This window comes from Schistocerca gregaria, chromosome 2 (assembly GCF_023897955.1).
Source record: "Schistocerca gregaria isolate iqSchGreg1 chromosome 2, iqSchGreg1.2, whole genome shotgun sequence".
In the NCBI taxonomy this organism is placed as follows: domain Eukaryota; kingdom Metazoa; phylum Arthropoda; class Insecta; order Orthoptera; family Acrididae; genus Schistocerca; species Schistocerca gregaria.
The window spans coordinates 792,726,661-792,751,542 of record NC_064921.1 but is presented as its reverse complement, the minus strand read 5'-3'; positions in this window follow the sequence as shown (position 1 = coordinate 792,751,542).

The following is a 24,882-nucleotide window of genomic DNA, read 5'->3' as shown; positions in this document are numbered from 1 at the left end:
GCTCACCACACCACATGAGAAACGCGTGGGTGGGATCGCAAAATTTCATACGCTACAAAAAGCGCGAAAGTGGCGAAATGAAATACAATGGAAGAACGGAATAACAATTCTAGCACGAACATTCGAACATTCAGGAAACATGCAACTCATTCATACATAAGATAAATAAACCAACCAAATTTATACGTAGTTTGGCTAAAAGACTCTTCTACCGCTAAGTTGCGGTGGGACAAAGGATCAAACTAAAGAAATAGAATATTAAAAGATATGACACAACACCCTAACTGAAACGGATTGTACGGTAAGTTTTGCAATGGTTACACCTGCAAGAAAGGCATTAAAACAGCAAACTAAAGTAAGTCTTAGACATTTCAACTTCCTCGCTTACACTTCTAGAGAGGACCTGAAAGAACATCCTCATTTACCGAAGCTGCGGAGTACAGTGCCAATCCACGCAACCTGACCGTGGTCTACAGGCAGAAGTCACAGGAAATTCGCGCCAGCTACCTGCGCCAACACACACAATACCTGCTGACCGGTGACCACTAATACCTCTTTCACCTGGAATGGCTCTATTCAAGCTCTACACAAACGGTACCGAGCGAGGTGGCGCAGTGATTAGCACACTGGACTCGCAGTTGGCAGGAGGACGGTTCAAACCCGAGTCCGACCATCCTGATTTAGGTTTCTCATGATTTTCCTAAATCGCTTCAGGCAAACGCCGGGATGCTTCCTCTGATAGGGCACGGCCGATTTCCTTCCCCATCCTGCCCTAATCCAGTGGGTTCCATGACCTTGCTGTTTGGCCCCCTCCGCCAAATCAACCAACCAACTGCAAAAGCTACCTAAATTGCCACTATCATCCGAAGAACCTGTTCCCATGAACCAAAGCCTTTTGAAGCATCACACACAGACACTTTCTATGACAGACGAGAGGAGGAGTAGGAAAGAGAACACAAAAAATTAGTATGGATATGTAATGGTTATAGGAGTGCAGAAACACTTAATAGACGTTTTAAAATTTTGTACATTGGTGGAGCAGTAATCCTAGGATGAAATCTTCTTGTAGAAATAGTAAACAGGCAATCAATTTCAAATTGGTAGGCTTATTAAAATCCCTCTGCCGTGATTTCAACGTTTATAAATACGTCTTCTTCAGAAAGAAATATTAACAACTGGATTACATATTGTGGCAGAGGTACGTTAAAAATATAGTCGAAAGGCCTCAGTCACATGTAAAATTTCACCTCCGTAACAATTAAAACTTGCACAACATAGTTGTCGTCATTTGGTATTTCCTCACAAATCTACAGCTAGTGCACACAGTCATGTTGTGCATGTTTTAATTATTATTGAGGTGACATTTTATATTTGACTGACACCTTTCGGCTATGTTTTAACGTACCTCTGCCACAACTCGTAATCCAGTTGTCAATATTTCCATTTGAAGAAGACCTTTTATAAACGTTGAAATCATGGTGAAGAGGTTTTAATAAACATCCCTGTTGGAACTGGTCAACTGTTTACTGCTTCTACAGGAAGACTTAATAGATATCTAGGTGAGTGCAACATAAAACAAAAATTGAAGAATCATAAGACCTGAATAATGAAGTGCCGCTGTGGCTGTCGACTGAAGCACTCTGTTGTCCATATTTCTCCCCAGTTCAAAGCACAGATGCATCGACTGCGATTAGAGGCGCCAAGAGGTATCGAAAAACCGAAGTTAGCTCAACAGAGTCAATGAAACGGTTAACACGGAGACGTTTCAACTATACTAGGAAGTGGATACTATGAAACTTAATGGTAATTTGGGCGTGTATTTGGTACCCAGAGTTGCCACCTCTGGTAGCAACCCCAGTGGGCACGGAGACGAACGCAGCATGAATGCCTGTGATACGGTTACGTCGCAACATGATGCTTCAGTTCTATGCCAGAATTCATCAAGCGTGATGGCTGGTGGGTAGCGCCGGGTAAGTCTCTCGCCTGTCGCTGACCAAAGGTTTTCAGTGGGTGAGATATCTGGAGAACGTGCTGGCAAGAGCTACAGTCGAACATTGTATCGACATAGGTCAGGACAGCACGGGAAGAATTCAGTCTCGCCTTGTATTCTTGAAAGGTAAGACGAAGAAGATCTGGAAGATAGGGTACAGTCGCCGGCCTTGACACGTTACAAATGTAACACCTGCTGTCGAAATTACGGGCTGAGCGAACTAGAGGTGATCGTGTTGTATACGCAGTGGATCACCATATCGTAACGCCAAATGCTGGCCGAGTATGGCTATGACGAATGCAGCCTCGACACACGTGGTTGTCCTCGCAGCCTCGACACGCGTGGTGCTACACACACAACTAAGACTCGTCCCAAAAGAAGACGTAGTGTCAGTCAAGTGTCCAGCGCCGTCGTTCAACGTCTGTTCTCTCTGTCTGCTGCTTCTGCGTACAGCGTAAGGATGAACGTTCCAGTGTACATGTATGGAAGCTCCGAGGGGAACTAACTTTTTGAATTTGTCACCGTCGTTCGGGCCCGCCACCTCACATAATCGTAAGGTATGCCATTGTGTACAAAACACGATAATTTCGGCCTATCTACGAGGTTTCTTTGTTGCCGTCTTTCAAAAAAATAACGTCAGACCGCGTGCTTTTCGTGCTGTACTGTTCTGCCTCAATGAAGAGTTTGTTCGACTGTTGCCCTAACAGCATCTTGTCCATATGCCCAAGCCATTCGAAACGTCCGGTCATGGCTTGCTGAGAGACTGGTTATGTCAAGACTCGGCATCCACAGTGATTTACAGACCCTCTGTCCGCCACCGGTAGCTGAGTGGTCAGCGCGACAGACTGTCCATCCTAAGTGCCCGGGTTCGATTCCCGGCTGGGTCGGAGTTTTTCTCTGCTCAGGGACTTTGTGTTGTGTTTCCCTAATCATCATCATTTCATCCCCATCGACGCTCAAGTCGCCGAAGTGGCGTCAAATCGAAAGTCTTGCACCAGGCGAGCGGTTTACCCGACGAGAGGCCCTCGTCACACATTTCATTCAAGCTTAGTTCTGGCCGAGCGGTTCTAGGCGCTACAGTCCGGAACCGTGCGACCGATACGGTCGCAGGTTCGAATCCTGCCTCGGACATGGATGTGTGTGATGTCCTTACGTTAGATAGGTTTAAGTAGTTCTACGTTCTAGGGGACTGATAACCACAGCACTTATGTCCCATAGTGCTCAGAGCCATTCAAGCCTAGTTCACCTGGGATGGAGCTGTTACTGTTGCCAAAGATTATCACACTCTGTCTACCGCAAAATTACCTAAAATTTAACCACGCAGCCTTCCCGCTATACTGCACGCACACAATAAACAAAATTTCATTATATCCTATGTTTCCTGCTGTTGCAGTTGTAGTGGTCAGCAGTGTAACTGCAAGTTCCAACTTGCAGCGACAGTTTCTTTATGATTGGGCCCGCAGTGAAATATATGTCTTGAAAGGACATTGTAAGTAAGGTTCCAGTATCACTGCGTGAAACATTTATTGATTATTATGGCAGCTCTTTCGGAAGATCCCATTTTCAAGACATTAAACATCTATGGTGAGAACTGTCAAAAAAATTACAGGAAATGTGTAAAATATTACACCAAAATATTACACCACATAGTATAAAACAGCACGAAATCTAGGTGAAATAGATATTTTAGAATTTGACGAGAAATATGACGAGAACAGCTACGAGAAACAGTCGCACTATATGTTTTATGTACGTCAGGACATTAAGTGTTTCTGCACTCCTATAACCATTACATCTACATCTACATGGATACTCTGCAAATCACATTTAAGTGCCTGGCAGAGGGTTCATCGAACCACATTCACAATTCTCTATTATTCCAATCTCGCATAGCGCGCGGAAAGAATGAACACCTATATCTTTCCGTAAGAGCTCTGATATCCCTTATTTTATCGTGGTGATCGTTCCCCCCTATGTAGGTCGGTGTCAAAAAAATATTTTCGCATTCGGAGGAGAAAGTTGGAATTTCGTGAGAAGATTCCGTCGCAACGAAAAAGCCTTTCTTTTAATGATTTCCAGCCCAAATCCTGTAGCATTTCGGTGACACTATCTCCCATATTTCGCGATAATACAAAACATGCTGCCCTTCTTTGAACTTTTTCGATGTACTCCGTCGGTTCTACCTCGTAAGAATCCCACACCGCGCAGCAGTATTCTATAAGAGGACGGACAAGCGTAATGTAGGCAGTCTCCTTAGTAGATCTGTTACATTTTCTAAGTGTCCTGCCAATAAAACGCAGCCTTTGGTTAGCCTTCCCCTCAACATTTTCTGTGTGTTCTTTCCCATTTAAGTTGTTCGTAATTGTAATACCTAGGTATTTAGTTTAATTTACGGCTTTTAGATTAGACTGATTTATCGTGTAACTGAAGTTTAACGAGTTCCTTTTAGCACTCATGTGGAGGACCTCACACTTTTCGTTATTTACCGTCAACTGCCACTTTTCGCACCATTCAGATATTTTTTCTAAATCGTTTTGCAGTTTGTTTTGATCTTCTTATGACATAGTCATCCTGCAAACAACCGAAGACGGCTGCTCAGATTGTCTCCCAAATCGTTCGTATAGATAAGGAACAGCAATGGGCCTATAACGCTACCTTGGGGAACGCCTGAAATCACTTCTGTTTCAGTCGAAAACTTTCCGTTAATTACTACGAACTGTGACCTCTCTGACAGGAAATCGCAAATCCAGTCACATAACTGAGACGATGTTCCATAAGCACTCAATTTAACTACGAGTCGCATTGTCAAAAGCCTTCCGGAAATCCAGGAATACGGAATCGATCTGAAATCCCTTGTCAATAGCACTCAGCACTACATGTGAATAAAGAGCTAGTTGTGTTTCACAGGAACGATGTTTTCTAAACCCATGTTGACTGTGTGTCAATAGAGCATTTCCTTCGAGGTAATTCATAATGTTCGAACACAATATATGTTCTAAAATCCTGTTGCATATCGACGTTAACGATATGGGCCTGTAATTTAATGGATTACTCCTATTACCATTCTTGAATATTGGTGGAAATCTTTCGAAACAGCTGTCGTAATAATCAATAAGTATTTTAAGCAGTGATACTGGAACCTTACTTACAATGTCCTTTGTAGCGACAATATTCCACAAGTCAACAAATATGGTGCGCAGTGGGCTAAGCAGTCCTATGAGCAACTATTTGCCTAGGTAGAGACGCGAGGGCTCACTGTATAGATGCTCGTTGTTGCTGTTGTGGTCTTCAGTCCTGAGACTGGTTTGATGCAGTTTTCCATGCTACTCTATCCTGTGCAAGCTTCTTCATCTCCCAGTACCTACTACAACCTACATCCTTCTGAATCTGCTTAGTGTATTCATCTCTTGGGCTCGCTCTTCGATTTTTACCCTCCACGCTGTTCTTCAATACTAAATTGGTGATCCCTCGGTGTCTCAGAACATGTCCTACCAACCGATCCCTTCTAGTCAAGTTGTACCACAAGCTCCTCTTCTCCCCAATCCTATTCAATACCTCCTCATTAGTTATGTGATCTACCCATCTAATCTTCAGCATTCTTCTGTAGCACCACATTTCGAAAGCTTCTATCCTCTTGTTTTCTGAATTATTTATCGTCCACGTTTCACTTCCATACATGGCTACACTCCTTACACTTTCAGAAACGACTTCCTGACATTTAAATCTATACTTGATGTTAACAAATTTTTCTTCTTCAGAAACGCTTTCCTTGCCATTGCCAGTCTACATTTTATATCCTCTCTCAGATGCCACGAAATTAGAGCTAAGGGGCTGAACTTACGATTTCGTTACTCTTAAGCTTTTCAGACACTGTGTTACAGGCTTTACTTAACGAACAGGCGCACTGTCATACTGAAAACGGTAACAGTCACTTCTAAGTTGTGGAAACAGAACAGAAAAATGTCGAAGCTTTGACGTTCGCTAATATGAGATGCTGAAACTCGTCCACCAAACGTTCACAGCTGGAAACAGGCCCATTTCGTAAGGACTCTCCGACTAAATTTCACAAATGGCGCAATACATTAGTCTTCGGAAACTGGCGTTCACCTGGCAATCACTGTTTGTCAGTATACTGCTATAGAAGGTTCTCCCTCATTACTCTAGAACATTCCTGTTGGTGTTCTGCAAGTTAATGTCGATGGCTAGTATCCAGCTTTTTGATTCTCGGTCCGTGTGGCACAGATGATACGTCTTCCAGCCGCCGGTCTACAGGCTTTGACCATGGTCTGGTTTTCGAATCTTCTATGACGCATACAATAAACTGACGGTCCGTAACTGTCTACTTATTTTATTTTCTGACAGAGGTTGAGAATCAGTAAGCAAAGTAAGTAAAAAATATAGACATATATGCATTAGGTGGCTGCAGTAATAAGTACTAAGGTTCAGCTGACAATAGATGCCATGAAAATAATTTATGATGCAATGTCAACTGTAGAAATTTATCAAGTCAAACCACGGCTAGTTAAGCCCTATCAAATCCTCGGGCGAGTGCAGCGAAGCGAAGACTCCCCGTGCACTTGGCTGCAGGCTTACCCGTCTTTAGAAAAAGCCCGCCGTTATGCTCATCGTGTCTTACTCGATAGTAAACACCTCTTACGTCAAAGGATCATCTGTCTGGCTTATGCTTCTGCTACCGAAGACGATTCCTTGTTGTGTACTCCAAATTCAATTCGACGTGGACGGTTAAAGGCGAGTAATGGCTCCGATAGCATCTTCTGAACTGTAAGATACATGTGACATGTTGTCAGGCACCGCAGGCGTCAGCAAGGCGCGTTGCAACGACTGGCGCAACTTGTACATGCTCTGTAGCTCGGTGTCGCGGTGTACGACCTGGTGCTCGCCACGCTCGCCGGGAATGGAGATTTGCATCATGCAATTGTCTCCTAACATCTGGATGCGATATATGACGACCTGCAGTCTCTTCTGGAGCACTCAGCCCACGGCTCGCTTGACTCAAAAGTCGTACGAGTACATCTTGCTCATCTTCTACATCAGTCGCAGGTGGACGGCCTGTGCGGTGTAAGTCCTAAACGCTATCTGTCAACTGGAACCGATGCCACGTCTGCACCACGTCGGACGTCGGTGCACATGTCAAGCAACTTTCCTGCTTGAGAAGCCTCCGCTCGCAGTTCGTGGTCGTGCGGTAGCGTTCTCGATTCCCACGCTCGGGTTCCCAGGTTCGATTCCCGGCGGGGTCAGGGATTTTCTCTGCCTCGTGATGGCTGGGTGTTTTGTGTTGTCCTCAGGTTAGTTACGTTTAAGTAGTTCTAAGTTCTAGGGGACTGATGACCATAGATGTTAAGTCCCATAGTGCTCAGAGCCATTTGAATTTTTGACAAGCCTCCTGCGCTTAAAGTGATCCTGTGGTGGCGATTATTGGTCACGATTGTCCTTCGTGGCATGATGGGTGTTCATTCTGCGTCTCCAATGAGTCCCTAAAACTAAACTCTGCCCGAACAGGCCATGGAAGTCCAACAGTACCGACCGGTCGCCGCCCCCCCCCCCCCCACCCCCTCCTCGCTGTCGTCAGTCTACGAAACCGGAGCCGCCACTTCTCAAGCACGACAGTGCTTAAATTCGGTGATCTGACGCCAATGAGTCCCTGCTGGTGCTTTATCTACAACCGAAATGCTGCAATCCATTCGAGTGTGGCGTTCCACTCGTAGGTAGCGCTCATGGTAAATTTGTATCTGTTTACAGTCAAGGTCAGCGGCGATCTTCTGATCGGTACTGGAACAACCACAACAGCAACACACCCGCTCGACACATTGGAGTGACGCAAAATTTTGTTGATATTTGTAAAAGATTGCGACGCCGTACACGTGAAATACACATCTTCCTTGGCTCAGCGGCAGTTATTCTATTATTCAATCGAGGCGGGTCGAAGGATTAGATCGTTCCTTTCTCGCCTGCTCGAACTGCAGAAAAGGATAGTTGCAAGGATGGTGTGTTTTATAAGGTCTATGAAATAATGTTTTTCTTACTGAAGTAGATCTGCTGAAATAATTTGAAAATGAGTCATTTAGGCCATATTTTATGCGACGCATTTCCAGAACTTAGAAACACAGGACCATCGGCAACCTTTTTTTTTTTTTTTTTTTTTTTAGGTCGAGCAGAGTTTCTTCTGATGGACTGCGTGTTTCTTTGCTAGGCGTTCAAAGTTTAGTGGCACTGTAGTTTCCCTGAGTTCACGAATTAACGTAGAAGTTTTCGAATAGATTTCCATAGAATCTTCCTAGTGCTGACTAAGAGAGAAGTGGGTCTTTAATTTGGCAGAAATAGTAGATCCTTCCCTAGTTGTGGCAACTTAATGACTTTCAGAAAATACACATATTTTCATCCATCTGTCGCTAATTTTTTTGTCTTGAAATTCCGGTTTCGAGCAGTGTCGTCCATCTTGATCACATGCTCGCAGTTACAGAATAACCAGTATTCACAGAGACACTACGGATGATTATTGACGGCCGCTGTGCCCGAGCGGTTCTAAGCGCTTCAGTCTGGAACCGCGTGACTGCTACGGTTGCAGGTTCGAATCCTGCCTCGGCCATGGATGTGTGTGATGTCCTTAGGTTAGTTAGGTTTAAGTAGTTCTAAGTTCTAGGGGACTGATGACCTCAGATGTTAAGCCCCATAGTGCTCAGAGCCATTTTCACCATTTTTTGGATCATTATTGTGATAATAACTGCAAAACGGATAGTGTTTTCGTTAAGACTGCTTACTCTGTAACTACGACAATTATCTGAAGAAGAGCGCCGCCGACTGAAACCGTTCATTTTGAGATAATGAAACAGCGATCGAAACTGAAAATGTGGAAGCAGACTGTCTAGAAATAAACGTAGCGTATCACACGTTCTGACATATGACACTTGTGCAGGGCGACACTTATGCTGAGATAGAGTGTGCTGACATTTCTGCGGAGCTAAAGACACTTTGCTAGTTTTTAGCTTTCACATTCGTTGGCTTTACCAACTCAGAATCAAACTGTCACATTCCAACCTAACATAGACCTCGGCTAAACACGTGCAAACTAGCCTGAAACTAGTTAAAGCAAAGTAAATTATCATAAGAAATTGAGTGGTTGCACTTTTTTCAGTCATTCAGCATGGTATATTTTGACTAATTCCTATTAAGATGCGTTGTAGTCTGCAGCGCGCTTTACTAAATTGATAGATAGCTCAGACAACGAAGACCAAAAATGTCGATTAGGAGAGAAAGTTCGTATAGTAGGAAATTTTTGTTTCGTAGTAGGAAGGACTGTCATGAAGAACATACTGAAACCCTTGACTGGGGAAGGGGTGAGTGAGCACGTTTAAAGGTCACTTTTTTTATTTCTTTTTTTAATATCTCGAAAACCATGGTTTCTTGGGAAAACTGTTCCCAGTGTAAAATCAAACCACATTAAACTTCTTAGAAAATAGATCCTAATCTTGCGTTGGGATGGAAAAATCACGGACTATTAAAATAGTGTTTTAATGGTATAAAAGTAATATTTATTGTTAGGTGAAGTGGGTTAAAACAAATATTAACGTGTGCACCACATCTAAGTGCGGGAGAACCGTATTAATGGGGGTGTAACAGGGTGTAAAGGGTCGGCGTTGAGGTTCGAAGTGCGAGGAGAGGCAGGCCACTGGATTGTAGTTGTGCTCTTCCGTACTTCAAACGTCTGCAAAGTGAACCCCATTCTCTCCACCACACTACATAAAAAAGGAACTATCGGGTGTTTCACAAGTTTGTACCAACTGTCGCTGGCGATGCAGTGTGCAGACATGCCTGGGCGTGTTTATTTTCCACATGGAATGCTGGTATGAATTACTTCTTCTACTAACGCAAGAAACGCGCAACGGCAGAATCAACGTAAATCGCTGCATACGGCTGGACAGTGCTAGAGGGTAATATATACTTACTGATCCTGTACTGCAGTTGTAGCGGTTTTTACAGGCAAGATCCGTCTCGCTTGCTGCACGGTCAGCACGATGGATGACTGTGCGAAGGGGCCCGGGTACGGTTCCCGCCGGAGTCAGGGATTTTCACCTGCCTCGAGGTGACTGAGTGTTTGTGTTGTCTTCATCATTTCATCATAGATCGTGAAAGTGGCGAGACTGGACTGATAAAGGTTGGGAATTTGAACAGCCGCTGATAATCGCTGATAATCAAAACATTATCATCACATCATCATCATGATCATCATCACCGATTCCCGGCCCGGTCGGACATTTTCTCTGCTCAGGAACCGTGTTGTCCTTATGTTCGTATCGACATAATTGACTTTGCTGTTGAGTACGGACTGTTCAGAACGGACTGAAAGCGAAATTCTTTTCGGTTCATAGACTGACTTTACCTCCCCGTCATTTCCTGTTTAATTCTCTTATGGACGTAGACAAAATAGCTTCCCTGAGGTCGTGTTATATGGAGGACGTAGACAAAATAGCTTCCCTGAGGTCGTGTTATACGGAGGAGCTATTTTCAGTTTATTGAGCATTTATCTCCCTTGTTAAATGACCTGTTGTTACACACCCAGGGCACAATTTATATTTGAATTAAATTTTGCTGCCCATATATGCGATACATACACTTAATGTTTATTCTGAACCCACTTCACTCAACAATAAACATTAATTTTATACCTTTAAACACTATTTTTAATAATCTGCATTTTCTCCATCCCTTGCAACGCGGGAACTATTATTGCTTGAGAAAAAAATAAATGGGGCGATTTCGAAAGGCAATTGTAGTTTATATGTAAATTAAAAGTGGAGAGGGGGAGAAAGGAAAGGAAAGAGAGGGGGGGGGGTGCATCGGGTCATTAAGCAGAATTAGCGGTGACTATAAAATGTTTACGGGAACGCGATTCGAACCCAGAATCTCCTGCTTACTAGGCAGGTGCGTTGACCACCGCCCTATCCGAGACACGGCACATTCTATTTCCACACGCCTCACATCTGACTCACATTCCCACCGAGCGCCACCTACCCATGGTCGCTGTCCATTTCCTCCATGGTCGCTACTCTAGGATTCTCACAGGAGGTCGGGCATATTTGTGCACTCCCTCTGATGAAATTGGATCAACTGCCCATCTACGAGAATCAATTATATGAATGTATGGCGTCTTTTCGGTCTGAAAGAGCAGACACCATGCATTCTAGGCGCTCTGTCCGAAACCGCACGACTGCTACGGTCGCAGGTTTGAATCCTGCCTCGGACATGGATGTGTGTGATGTCCTTAGCTTTAAGTAGTTCTACGTTCTAGGGGGCTGGTGACCACAGATGTTAAGTCCCATAGTTCTCAGAGCCATTTGAACCATTTTTGAACACCCCCCCCCCCCCCAAACATCTCAGGTCTGAATTTTTAGTATTCTGTCCATGACACTCCGCCCTACCTTTGTACAAAATTTGTTACTACATAACTTTTTCTGTAGTCGTCCTTCCTTGTCTGCACCAAGACAGACAGGAAAATATGTAGCGTGCGTGTATGCCACTTCCGAAAAGACACTTTTCCCAGCAAGATCGTCTGGCTCCTGGAAAATGGGTCTCCACGGAGGTGTTAGTCGGCACATGTATTGCAATCGCGCTTATCTCTCCCCAGTGCCAAGTTGTTGAGTTTCGAACAGTGACTTTCGCTAGTTTCCAGAGTTTAGGGAAATAGAGTAAAAAAAGAAAATATTTCTGTTACTGATAAGTCAGATATACGTACAGTATTTAACAGTCACTTTCTGAACATTGCTGGAAAATTAAACAAAAACTTAGTTCCTACTGGAAATAATGTAAGTCTCTTAGAAAATGCTTTTCCGGGACTGATGTCTCTTACTCTTACGTGATACTGACAATGTGAAGACTGAGTCAATAATTAAATCACTAAAAACAAAGGACTTTCATTGTTATGCTGGAGTACCTAGGAGAATGTTATAGTACTGTGCTTACATGTTAGCTCTCTACTTAGCCATACTTGTAAATTTTTCCTTTAAGAATGGTCAGTTTCCTGAACGATTAAAAGCCGATTAAAACCGCTTTATAAAAAGGCAGAAAGGGATAACGAAGACAATTTTAGACTTATTTCTATGCCATCAGTGTTTTGCTAAAGTTATTGAAAAGGCTGTGTATGTATGGATAATTTATCATTTACATCACATAATTTGCTATCAAGTGTACAGTTCGGCTTTAGAAGTCATTTAACAAGTGAAAATGCTACATTCTGTTTTCTTTGTGAGGTACTGGATGGATTAAACAAAAAACGTTTCGAAAGCTAGGCGTCATTATTTATTTAACTAAGGCTTTTGATTGTATTGAGCACAAAATATTGCTCCATAAGTTGGACTAGCACACAATTGATTCAGCTCTTACTTTAACAACAGACAGCACATAGCCATTATCCACAGTGTTGAGAATGGCTATGATGTGGGGACTGAGTAGGGCACGGTTTAAATCAGGGGTGCCGCAGGGATCAGTGCTGGGGCCACTCCTCTTCCTTATTTATACAAGGGTTGTCCAGAAAGTAATGTATCGCAATTTTTTTCTCAGTCGAAAACAATGCTATGAATGCGAAAAGTTACATATGTATTGTTTCAAGTCTCCTGAGTGAGCGCGTCAAGTTTCCGTCACTTCTGACAGATAGCTTAGGTGCAGGACAGTTTCAGAATGGCGTCTGTAGGCGATATACGTTACAAGCAACATGCCGTCATTGAATTTCTCACTGCAGAGAAAGAAACAGTAGGAAATATTCACAAACGCTTGTGCAAAGTCTATGGAACATCTGCTGCCGACAGAAGTACAGTTAGTAGTCGGGTATTTTATTTTGGGGTAACTCAAGGTGTAGTTTTGGCTCAGAAACGTGTTGTTCGGGCAAGAAGTGGTGTAAGTTCGCGAACCTCTGGTCGACACCTGTTCATTAGTCGTCTGGATATTCTGGGTATCCAGCTTAGTAGTGTAGCGCTTGACACAGTCACGTCGATTAAATATTTGGACGTAACATTGCAGAGCGATATGAAGTGGGACAAAGCATTTAATGACAGTTGTGGGGAAGGCGGATAGTCGTCTTCGGTTCATTGGTAGAATTTTGAGAAGATGTGGTTCATCTGTAAAGGAGGCCGCTTATAAAACACTAATACGACCTGTTCTTGAGTACTGCTCGAGCGTTTGGGATCCCTATCAGGTCGGATTGAGGGAGGACATAGAAACAATTCAGAGGCGGCTAGATTTGTTACTGGTAGGTCTGATCATCACGCGAGTGTTACGGAAATGCTTCAGGAACTCAGGTGGGAGTCTCTAGAGGAAAGGAGGAGTTCTTTTCGTGAATCGCTACTGAGGAAATTTAGAGAACCAGCATTTGAGGCTGACTGTAGTACAATTTTACTGCCGCCAACTTATATTTCGCGGAAAGACCACAAAGATAAGATAAGAGAGATTAGGATTCGTACAGAGGCATATAGGCAGTCATTTTCCCTCGTTCTGTTTCGGAGTGGAACAGGGAGAGAAGATGCTAGTTGTGGTACGATGTACCCTCTGCCAAGCACCGTATGGAGAATTGCGGAGTATGTATGTAGATGTAGATGAAAATAAAATAAAAAAGAAAAGTGGCTACAAAAGTTAGTAAGGAAACGAGTGCTTTGGTGACGCAGCCGCTTCCTGCTGCAGGGGTTTGCCGTCGTGGGATCCTGGACGGCAGGCGGCGCTGCTGCGCAGCCAGCGCCCCCCCCCCCCCCCCCCCCCCCGCCGCCGCCGCCGCCGCCGCCGCCGCGCCGTCTGCACGCGGCGCCCAGCGTCGCGACGCAGCCGAGCCACGCCCACGCCGGGCGCGTGCGCCGCCGCCACAGCCGACGCCCGGCGTCGCGCCGCTTCGCTTCGATCTGCCGGCTGCAGCTGCAGCCGCCCGGCTCCCGCCACAGCGCGACTGTACGGCTGCGGGATGCTGGGCGCCGCTGCACGCTGTCACAACGAGGCCGCGCGTTTCTCATTCCGACACCCGAGGCGTCTCCACGTGTTCTGTACCAGTCGTCCCCGACGTATCTGAGACCATTATCCCTGAGTGCAGTTGGATATTGGCTAGTACCCACACACCTCCCCCCACCACGGCCTAACTAAGCTTTAGAATGAAAAAGAATTTTCTATGAATGCATTTATTTTTTTACACGATAGAAGATACATGATATTTAGTTCTCGTAGGTGTCTTGAACCGCGAAATGAGTCAACGAGACAATTCGTACTGCTTAATTTTAACAACATTTTGTTTATATTTATACATTGGTATCAAAAATTATACACTCTATCTAAAATTATACACTCCATCTAAATTTATACACTGGTGTCTAAAATTACTTCCCCCATGAACCATGGACCTTGCCGTTGGTGGGGGGACTTGCGTGCCTCAGAGATGCAGATAGCCGTTCTGTAGGTGCAACCACAACGGAGGGGTATCTGTTGAGAGGCCAGACAAACGTGTGGTTCCTGAAGAGGGGCAGCAGCCTTTTCAGTAGTTGCAGGGGCAACAGTCTGGATGATTGACTGATCTGGCCTTGTAACACTAACCAAAATGGGCTTCCTGTGCTGGTACTGCGAATTGCTGAAAGCAAGGGGAAACTACAGCCGTAATTTTTCCCGAGGACATGCAGATTTACTGTATGGTTAAAAGATGATGCCGTCCTCTTGGGTAAAATATTCCAGAGGTAAAATAGTCGGATCTCCGGGAAAAAAGGGAACTGGCTAGGTTAAAGATAGGTATAATTGGAATTAGTGAAGTTCGGTGGCAAAAGGAACAAGACTTCTGGTCAGATGAATACAGGGTTATAAATACAAAATCAAATAGGGGTAATGCAGGAGTAGGTTTAATAATGAATAAAGAAAAAATAGGAGTGCGAGTAATCTACTACAAACAGCGTAGTGAACGTATTATTGTGGCCAAGATAGAGACGAAGCCCACGCCAACCACAGTAGTACGAGTTTATATGCCAACTATCCTTACAGGTGACGAAGAGATTGATGTAATGTATGATGAGATAAAAGAAATTATTCAGATAGTGAAAGGAGACGAAAATTTAATAGTCACGGGTGTCTGGAATTCGATAGTAGGAAAAGGAATAGAAGGAAACGTTGTAGTTGGATATGGAATGGGGGTAATAAATGAAAGAGGAAGCCACCTGGTAGAATTTTGCACAGAGCATAATTTAATCATAGCTAACACTTGGTTCAAGAATCATGAAAGAAAGTTGTATACATGGAAGAGGCCTGGATATAGACCATATAATCACAAGACAGAGATTTACGAACCAGGTTTTAAACTGTAAGTTATTTGCAGGGGCTGATGTGGACTCTGGCCACAATCTATTGGTTATGAAATACAAAAAGGTGGGAATTTCAGGATATGGGATCTGGATAAACTGACAGAACCAGAGGTTGTAGAGAGTTTCAGAGAGAGCATTAGGGAATGATTGGCAGGGATGGGAGGAAAGAAATACAGTAGAAGAAGAATGGGTAGCTTTGAGGGATAAGAATAAATGACAATGATATAGAGAATAAAGAACCCAAACAACTGCAACATGCACCACTAAACTAAACTTCGCCCGAACAGGCCCAGCGGTACCGATTGGCTGCTGTGTCATCCTCAGCCCATAGCTGTCACTGGACGCGGATGTGGAGGGGCATGTGGTCAGCACACCGCTCTCCAAGGCGTATGTCAATTAACGAGACCGGAACCGCTACATCTCAATCAAGTAGCTTCCCAGTTTGCCTCACAAGTGCGGAGTGTACATGCATAACGGCAAACAGAAATGTTCTTCGTTCTTTCCAAATTAACGGATATACACACACATTCGAATAACTGGTTAATGCGCTTAATATGGGGTGTGACCACTTCTGGCAGAAATACAGGCCTGACAAACGACGGGGCATGCTGTGAATGATGTCATCAGTCTCATGTTCAGGCAATTCTTCCTGCAGAGCTGTCTTGGAGAGTGGCTGGTGGATGCTGACGTGATGCAGGTGTCTCCCTAGATCATTCCAGACGTGCCCTATGGGATTCAAATCGTGAGAGCGATCTGGTCACGCTATATATATATTGGAAACATCAACCACGCAAGCTCTATGAACTCGAGCATTATCGTCCAGCAGTACGAAGTTTGGGCCCACAGCACCTCGCAACAAGAGCACCTTAAGTCCCAAGATCTCGTAACGATACCTGACAGCAGTTAAGCCTTGCCGATTCACCCGTACAATTTCATGAAGAGGTGTTAGAGTAAAACTTCCCGGCAGATTAAAACTGTGTGCTGGACTGAGACTCGAAATCGGGACCTTTGCCTTTCACGGACAAGTTCTCTACCATCTGAGCTACCCAACCACGACTCACGACCCGTCCTCACAGCTTCAATTCTGCCAGTACCTCGTCTCCTACCTTAATCTGCCAGGAAGTTTCATATCACCGCACGCTCCACTACAGAGTGAAAATCTCATTCAGGTGTTCGAGTGTCGAACATAATCCCTGCCCACGCCGTCAGGGACCAATCTTGAAATCAGTCACTTGACACAATATTTGTGTCCCGAAATCGCGTTCCACGTGCCCTCCAGAAGCGAATCCACCGAGAATCACTCTCCACACGAAATCGAGGCTCACCTGTGAAAAGAACATTGGTCCATTGTTCGACCGTCCAAGCGGCACGTTGACGGCTCCGCTCTAGTCGTTCCCTTCGGTGAAGACGCGTCAGAGGTACACATACAGCAGGTTTCCGACAACAAAGGCCACACAAAGGCCTCTCTGCCGAATCTTTCTGTACACCGTTTACCTCGCTACAACACGACCAGTGGATGCTGCGAACTCAAATGCCAGTTGCCGTGCACTACTAACACTGTACTGTCAAGCCCTTACGGCCAAACAACAGTTCTCACTTTCTGATGTTACACGTGATCGGACCTGCCCTGGTTTTCGGGATACAGTTTCTATCTCTACAAACAGTCGCTACATCCGAAAAACAACAGAACGATTCACGTTAAGCCATCGGACCACATCAGTTTGCGACTGTCCTGCTTCCATTCTTTCCATGAGACTCCAACGCAGAGAGTCTTGCAGGCGTCTTCTCTGTCCCATTCTGCACTGTCTGTGACTGTGTAGACAGCGACTGTGGATGTGGGACTACCTGCAAACACTAATCCCGTTGGATAGGCGCCCCGACGTCATCGTTGGTGTGGTTGTCGGTTGACCGGAATGCCATCTTCCGTACAGAACACTGTCGTACAGACATCTGTTGAAAGTCTGTATGATTATATCGTGAATTACCCACAGGACGGGGAAATAGTGGTTTGTTGCTTTAATTTTGGACACCAGTGTAGAAAAACGAAGTAACTCTCAGTGCATCGCGAGGTCTACTTACAACTCCTCCTCAGAAAAGAACTAATTACCCACAGTGATGGTAGATACTCATTACAAAACGTGCTTCCTCTGCACCAGTCCTCTCCCTAGTAACACGTGCTTCACTCACACCCAGCAACACCATTTTACAATCAACCAAGTCATAGGGTGTACACTATACCTACTGCTTATTACCACTAGATTCCAAGACGCCTTACCCCTGAAATGGTAGAAATTGGAAGACTTCAGATTGCCAATGCTTTGCGTCTGGCCACTGGCGCACAGCAGAGTAGCAGTAATTACATAATTATCGCTGTGTTTTGATCTCGATTAGATCGTTCATTATAGCGAAGTGAATAATGTTGTGGTTGGCTGGAGAGCCAACACCGTGTTACTAGAGGAGGCCGAAAGGCACGCGTTTTAGCTCACGTACGCTGGCGTGAGGTCTGGAACAGGACAAGGAAATTAGAATTTAGAAAAACGGACGTAGCTGGTGGAATACTTAACTTTAATCCATTAATGACGAACGTCGCTCTTTATGGTACATGATTCACAACATCAATAGCAACAGATGATGGCGCCTTGCTAGGTCGTAGCAAATAACGTAGCTGAAGGCTATGCTAACTATCGTCTCGGCAAATGAGAGCGTAGAAGTCAGTAAACCATCGCTAGCAAAGTCGGTTGTACAACTGAGGCGAGTGCTAGGAAGTCTCTCTAGACCTGCCGTGTGGCGGCGCTCGGTCTGCAATCACTGATAGTGGCGACACACGGGTCCGACGTATACTATCGGACCGCGGCCGACTTAAAGGCTACCACCTAGCAAGTGTGGTGTCTGGCGGTGACACCACAAATAATGAAGCAATTTCTGGTCTATTGTGAGAACTACATAAAACTCAGATGTTTAAGCATATATGTATCAATTTTACTGTCCCAGATCAACTGTACAAAGTATATGCGCAGTAGGTGGACTAAGTGAGGAACAAGGATGATGTTGTTCACACATTCGTTTCACCATCTGAGACTTCCATCACATTGTCTGACTAGTTAATGCTAATATTTGAAATAAAAAAATATAATTGTTGGTAACTTACGCAATCAGTATTACAGTTTTACGAAATGCTGAGGAAAACAGTCAAGATCTTTTGAAAATAGTTCACGTTCGAGACCGAAACACTACTGAACCATTTTTTTACACCTTAGAAAATGTCATTTTACCACTGCACCCCCAGGGTGCGAACCACTGTTCAGTACCGTCATAGCTGGCTGCTTAAACAATTTTATTGTCGCAGCTTATACCCGGTGTTATTCAATTTATACACTTAGAAAGCAGTAAACGAAACTGAGGAGAAAGGTGGAAAGGGAATCAAAGCTCAAGGAGAAGACCAAACGTTCCTTTCGTTCCTGCCTAGGAGCTACCGTGGCTTCGCGCGAAATGAAACTGGGGTCTGCGACCAGAATCCACGCACCCGTGGCGATATGTAGCGCGCGGGTGGAACAATGCGATGCACCGCTTTGCAGATATACTCGAAAATGTTTATCACCAGACGCAGATCGATTCTGTCCTCTGTTACACCGTCATGGCTGTGCAAATAAGGTTCACCAACTTTACTTTGTCCCGTGATACAGCGTAAAAATTGTGACAACGGCAAAGTAACAACTGAAACCCTTCAAAATTCGACTACTTTTAGAAAGATTCCGACATCCGATCACTGGATTGGAATGTGTACGGTGCTAACAGCTTATTACACTGTCCCCTAACTAACCACTAGTAACTCCCACGGATAATCTCCACAGCAACAAAACAGGAAAACAGCTCAGAGTCAACAGGGAATGAGTCACATAAAGAACGCCAGTCTCGCATTTTCAAGGAACCAAATGAAATTTGTTAGGTATCAGCTAACGCTGGCCAAGCTCGTTACTCTTATCTATCACCAGCTCCAGTCTGCTATTCTTTGTACTCTCTGCTCTGAGGTGTCCTTTTCCCGAATAAGTCTACGATTACTAATCTGCAACTCGCAACGAGAAAAAGAGGAAAGTGCCTGACAGTGATTCGACGCCCGTACCGCAAATGTAGCCTCGTTGATCACGAAGGACCACTGACTCCAGAACTCCGAAATGACAGCCACTTTAAGGCACAAACTAGTCCCCAGATGGCCCATAAACTTGCCACTTCAACCCCAGGAGCGCTGCCGGCTCAATCGTCGATTCCACCGAACTGGAGATCGCTTCACAAAATTATTTAACATTCTGCCTTTTAGTCAATCTAGACCTCGAGCAGAATGTACGCTTTCTCATTGGCCATTTCCTGCTCCTACTAATAGAACTTGTACTTCCTGGCAGGACTTCTAGAATTTATTCTACAATGGCTGGTTGAAAACACCGGCCGTCATGTGAAATTTTCTAGCCCTACGTCAGGTTAGACCGAGAGAGACGTACTCTAACCTCATGCCCCTCTCTATCCGCATCCATTGACGCCCGTAGGCCGCGGATGACTTGGCGGCCGTTCAGTATCGTTTGGACCTATTGAGACCTGTCCGGACGGAGTTTAATTTAGTTTTTAAGTAGGGTTAGTTGGCTCCGACCGCCGCCCATTTGTGAGTATTAAGGAGGGCAGCGTGGAGGGCAAAAATCGTAGAGGGAGACCAAGAGATGAATACACTAAGCAGATTCAGAAGGACGTAGGTTGCAGTAGGTACTGGGAGATGAAGAAGCTTCCACGCCGACCATTGTGGCCGAGCGGTTCTAGGCGCTTCAGTCTGGAACCGCGCGACCGCTACGTTCGCAGGCTCGAATCATGCCTCGGGCATGGATGTGTGTGATGTCCTTAGGTTAGTTAGGTTTAAGTAGTTCTAGGAGACTGATGACCTCAGATGTTAAGTCCCATAGTGCTAAGAGCTATTTTTGAAGCTTTCACAGGATAGAGTAGCATGGAGAGCTGCATCAAACCAGTCTCTGGACTGAAGGCCACAACAACGACAAGGAAAGTCTGCCCATCTGCTTCGGGCTAGACAAAAACCACATGACCCAGAGCCAGAAACTGGCTGAGGCGTCTACAATACCGAAAACAAGACACGTGGGAGATCAAAAAATGATGTCTTAGAAAGAAATCTACTCTTTTACAGATGGAAAAGGACTTCTCAGATCATTTGAACACGGTGGATAGTGTCTCCAAAAGAAGTTACAACAGTAAGATGAACAAAAGATTAACACCGATGATGGAGTGTAGTCGAATAAAAGCATGTGATTCTGAGGGACTTAGATTGGGGAATGAGACGTCGAAAATAATAGACGAGTCTTGTTTTTTTGGCAGAAAAATAACTGAAAACAGCAGAAGATGGAATGTCATGAAAATGAGAAAGACATTAAGATGTAATGAAATTTGCAGTGTTAGGTAGTACTTGTCTGGAAGTAGCTATATTTGAAAGTGGATCGTGGCTGCTAAACACTGTAGGCAAGAGCAGAGTAGAGGTTTTTGAATTGTGGTGCTACAGAAGAATGCTAAAGATTATATATGTCGGTCCAATAACTAATGAGGAGGGGAGCACCGAATCGGACATACAATAGCTTTGTGGCGTCACGTCTCTAAAACGAAGGACAGTTTGATGAGGCACATCCTGAGGATTCATAGAATATCTTACTTGATAACCGAGGGAAATGTGTGAGACTTTGGGGGAGGTTAGGGGAGGGGGGATGGGAAATATGGAGGGAAACGAGGGCTTGAACACAATAAGCAGGTTCAAGTGGATGAAGGGCGCGGTAGATAAGCAGAGATGAAGACACGTGCACGGGACAGATTGGCGTGGAGAGCTGCATCAGACCGGCCTTTAGAGGACAGCAACAGATTTTGTGGTGTATTGGTGTAGTAGTTAAAGACAATGGGCTCGTCTCCGTCAGTTCACGCAGATCTGATTTTGTCATGATCTCGCTATACTGTTAAAGCGACTAGTGTGTTTTCAAAGCGGCACTGTTGTTCGCCTCCACAACCTTGCTCTATTCGAGCTTATGCTCAGTCTCTAATGGCCTCGTCGTCGAAGATGTGTTAATGGGTCAGCTTCCATTGTTCTCCTATAACTATGTCGTCCACAATGGCTGGAAACACAAGGACTGCGGATTGTAGTAAAATAGAAATGAAACACTTTTTCTCCGCCAGTTACTTGTTTTTTCACCATCTATATTCATACTGTGCAAATAACACTTAAGTGCCTGGCAGAGGCACCTTCATAATAATTTTTAATTATTCCAATCTCGAACACCGCGCGGAGAGAACGAACACCTGTATCTTTCCGTGCGAGCCCTGATTGCTCTTATTTTATTATGCTGTTCGTTCCTTCCTGTGTAGGTCGGCGTCAACAAGGTATTTTCGCGTCCGGAGGACAAAGTTGGTGACTGAAATTTCGTGAAAGCTTCCGTCACAACGAAAAACGTCTTTGTTTTGATGCCGTCTTGTACCACATCAGTGACACTCTCTCCCCTATTTCGCGACAGTACAAAACGTGCTGCTCTTCTTTGAACTTTCTCGATGTACTCTCTCAATCCTATCTAGCAAGGACCCCAGACCACGTAGCAGTACTGCAAAAGAGGACGGACTGGCGTAGTATAGGCAGTCTCTCTAGAAGATCTGTCACATTTTCTAAGTGTTCTGCCAATAAAACGCAGTATTTGGTATCTTCCCCCCACAATATTTTCTATATGTTCTTTCCAATTTAAGTTGTTCGTAATTGTAATTCCTAGGTATTTAGTTGAATTTACAGCCTTTAGATTTGACTGATTTATCGTGTAATCGAAGTTTAACGAAATCCTTTTAGCACACACGCAGGTGACCTCAGACTTTTCATTATTTAGGATCAATTGGTAATTTTCGAACCAAACAGATATATTATATTAATCGTTTTCGAACAGGTTTTGATCTTTTGATGGCTTCACTAGACAATAAACGACAGCATCATCTGCAAACAATATAAGACGGCTGCTGAGATTATCTCTTAAGCTCTTTACATAGATAAGGAACAGCAAAGGGCCTATAACAATACCTTGGGGAACGCCAGAAATCACTTCTGTTTTACTCGATGACTCTCCGTTAATTAATGTGAACTGTCTGACAGGAAATCAAGAATCCAATTAAATAACTGAGACGATATTCCATCAGCACGCAATTTCACTACAGGCAGCTTATATGCTACAGTACGAAAAGTCTTCTGGAAATCTAGAAACACGGAATCAATTTGAAATCCAATGTCAAAAGGACTCGACACTTTGTGTGAGTAAAGAGCTAGTTGTGTTTCACAAGAACGGTGTTTTCTAAATCTGTGTTGACTGTATGACCTATTCGGGGTAATTCACAATGTTCGAACACAATATATATCCCAAAAATCCTGCTGTATATCGACGTTAATGATATGGGCCTGTAATTTAGTGGAATACTGCTACTACCTTTCATGAATGTCGGTGTGGTCTGTGCAGCTTTGCAGTATTTGGGTACAGATCTTTCAACCAGCGAGTGGTTGTATGTAATTGTTAAGTATGGAAGTATTGAATCAGGATATTCTGAAAGGAACCCATTTAGTATACAGTCTGGACCGGAAGACTTGCTTTTCTTAAGTGATTTAAGTTGTTTCACTACTCTGAGGCCGGCCACTGTGGCCGTGCGGTTCTAGGCGCTTCAGTCCAGAACCGCGCTGCTGCTACGATCGCAGGTTCGAATCCTGCCTCGGGCATGGCTGTGTGTCTTGTCCTTAGGTTAGTTAGGTTTAAGTAGTTCTAAGTCTAGGGGACTGATGATCTCAGATGTTAAGTCTCACAATGCTTCGAGCCATTTCAACCATTTCTTGAACTTCTCCGAGGAAATTTACTTCAAGTTACTCATGGTGCAGCAGTTCTTGATTCGAATTCTGGAATTTTTGCTTCGTTTTCTTTGGCGAAGGAATTTCGGAAGGCTGTGTTTAGTAATGCTGCTATAGTAGCATTTAGTACTTGCACTGCTATCGCGCAAAGAAGGCTTCGATTGTGTCTTGCAGCTAGCATACTTTACATACGACCAGAATGTCTTTGAATTTTCTGCCAGGTTTCGAGACAAAGTTTTGTTGTGGAAACTATTATAGCTTCTCGCATAGGTCCGCTCTAAATTTTGAGCTTCTGTAAAACATCGCCAATCTTGGAGATTTTGCGTTCGTTTAAATTTGGCATGGTTTTTTCGTTGTTTCTGAAACAGTGTTCCGACCTGTTTTGTGTACCAAGGGGGGATCAGCTCCGTCGTTCGTTACTGTATTTGGTATAAATCTCTCAATTGTTGTCGACACTGTTCCTCTGAATTCAAGCCACTAGACGTTCACGTCATCGCCTGTTTACGTAATCCCCCACCAGAAGGCGATGTTACAGACTTGAGGAGATGTGAGCCTGGCAGGGAGATTCGGGGGACTTTCCCTCTGCGCTTCGAGGGTGTGGCTGCATAGCAGGCAGGGGCCCCAGTCAGCCGCATGAGGGGTTGCCGCCGCCGCTGCCACCATTCCTCTGGGAGCAGCTACGCGTCGGCGACAAGGAAGATTGTGCAGGCAGAATTTACGGCCGCTAGCTGTTGCCGCAGTGCGAATACGTGTTCATACGTCCAGCGGGAGCGCACACGTGCCGAGGCAAACCGGGCTCTGTCAGCTACACTTGTGGGGTTGCAGTGGTTCCGCACATCGTAAAGTTCTTCCCTGCTGGCGAAACATATTTTAATGCATCTGTTATAATAGCGTTCTTCTAACGAAAGGACGTATAAAATTCTGCACCAACGCTGAACACAAGTTTCACTCTTCTAATCGACAAATCCGTCAAACCGTGTAAGCTTCTCCCGTGTTATCCTGTCGCTGGGTATCGTTATCATCCTGGTCCTAGCGCGCACTTCGTATAGGGAGCGAATTCACAAACTTTATTGATAGCATCCTATTCTGGCAGGTTCAGATAAGGACTGTGACGGTCGCAGTTTAACAAATTGGTCGTCAAACACGGAATAAAGACTACTTTTATTTTATTGCTTCCACAAAACATCCATCGAGAGTTACTAATTTCTTTAATGATCATGTACCACTGCGATACTTACATCCCTAAACGTAATGCAAATGGAAAATGGAAATGTCGTGTGGCTAGGGCCTCCCGTCGGGTAGACCGTTCGCCTGGTGCAGGTCTTTCGATTTGACGCCACTATGGCGACCTGCGCGTCGATGTGGATGAAACGATGATGATTAGGACAACACAACACCCATTCCCTGAGCGGAGAAAATCTCCGACCCAGCCGGGAATCGAACCCGGGCCCTTAGGAATAACAGTCTGTCACGCTGACCACTCAGCTACCAGGGCGGACGTAATGCAAATCACGCTACTGGTGGACTCGCCGTCACGCACACCACTGACAACAGTCGCGATACGCCGGCTTGCGTCAAACCCTGCTCATGGTTGGCTCTAGGAACAAAGAGCAACGCCCTCCCAAATTCACACAACATTTTATAATCCACAAAACCCAAACCAA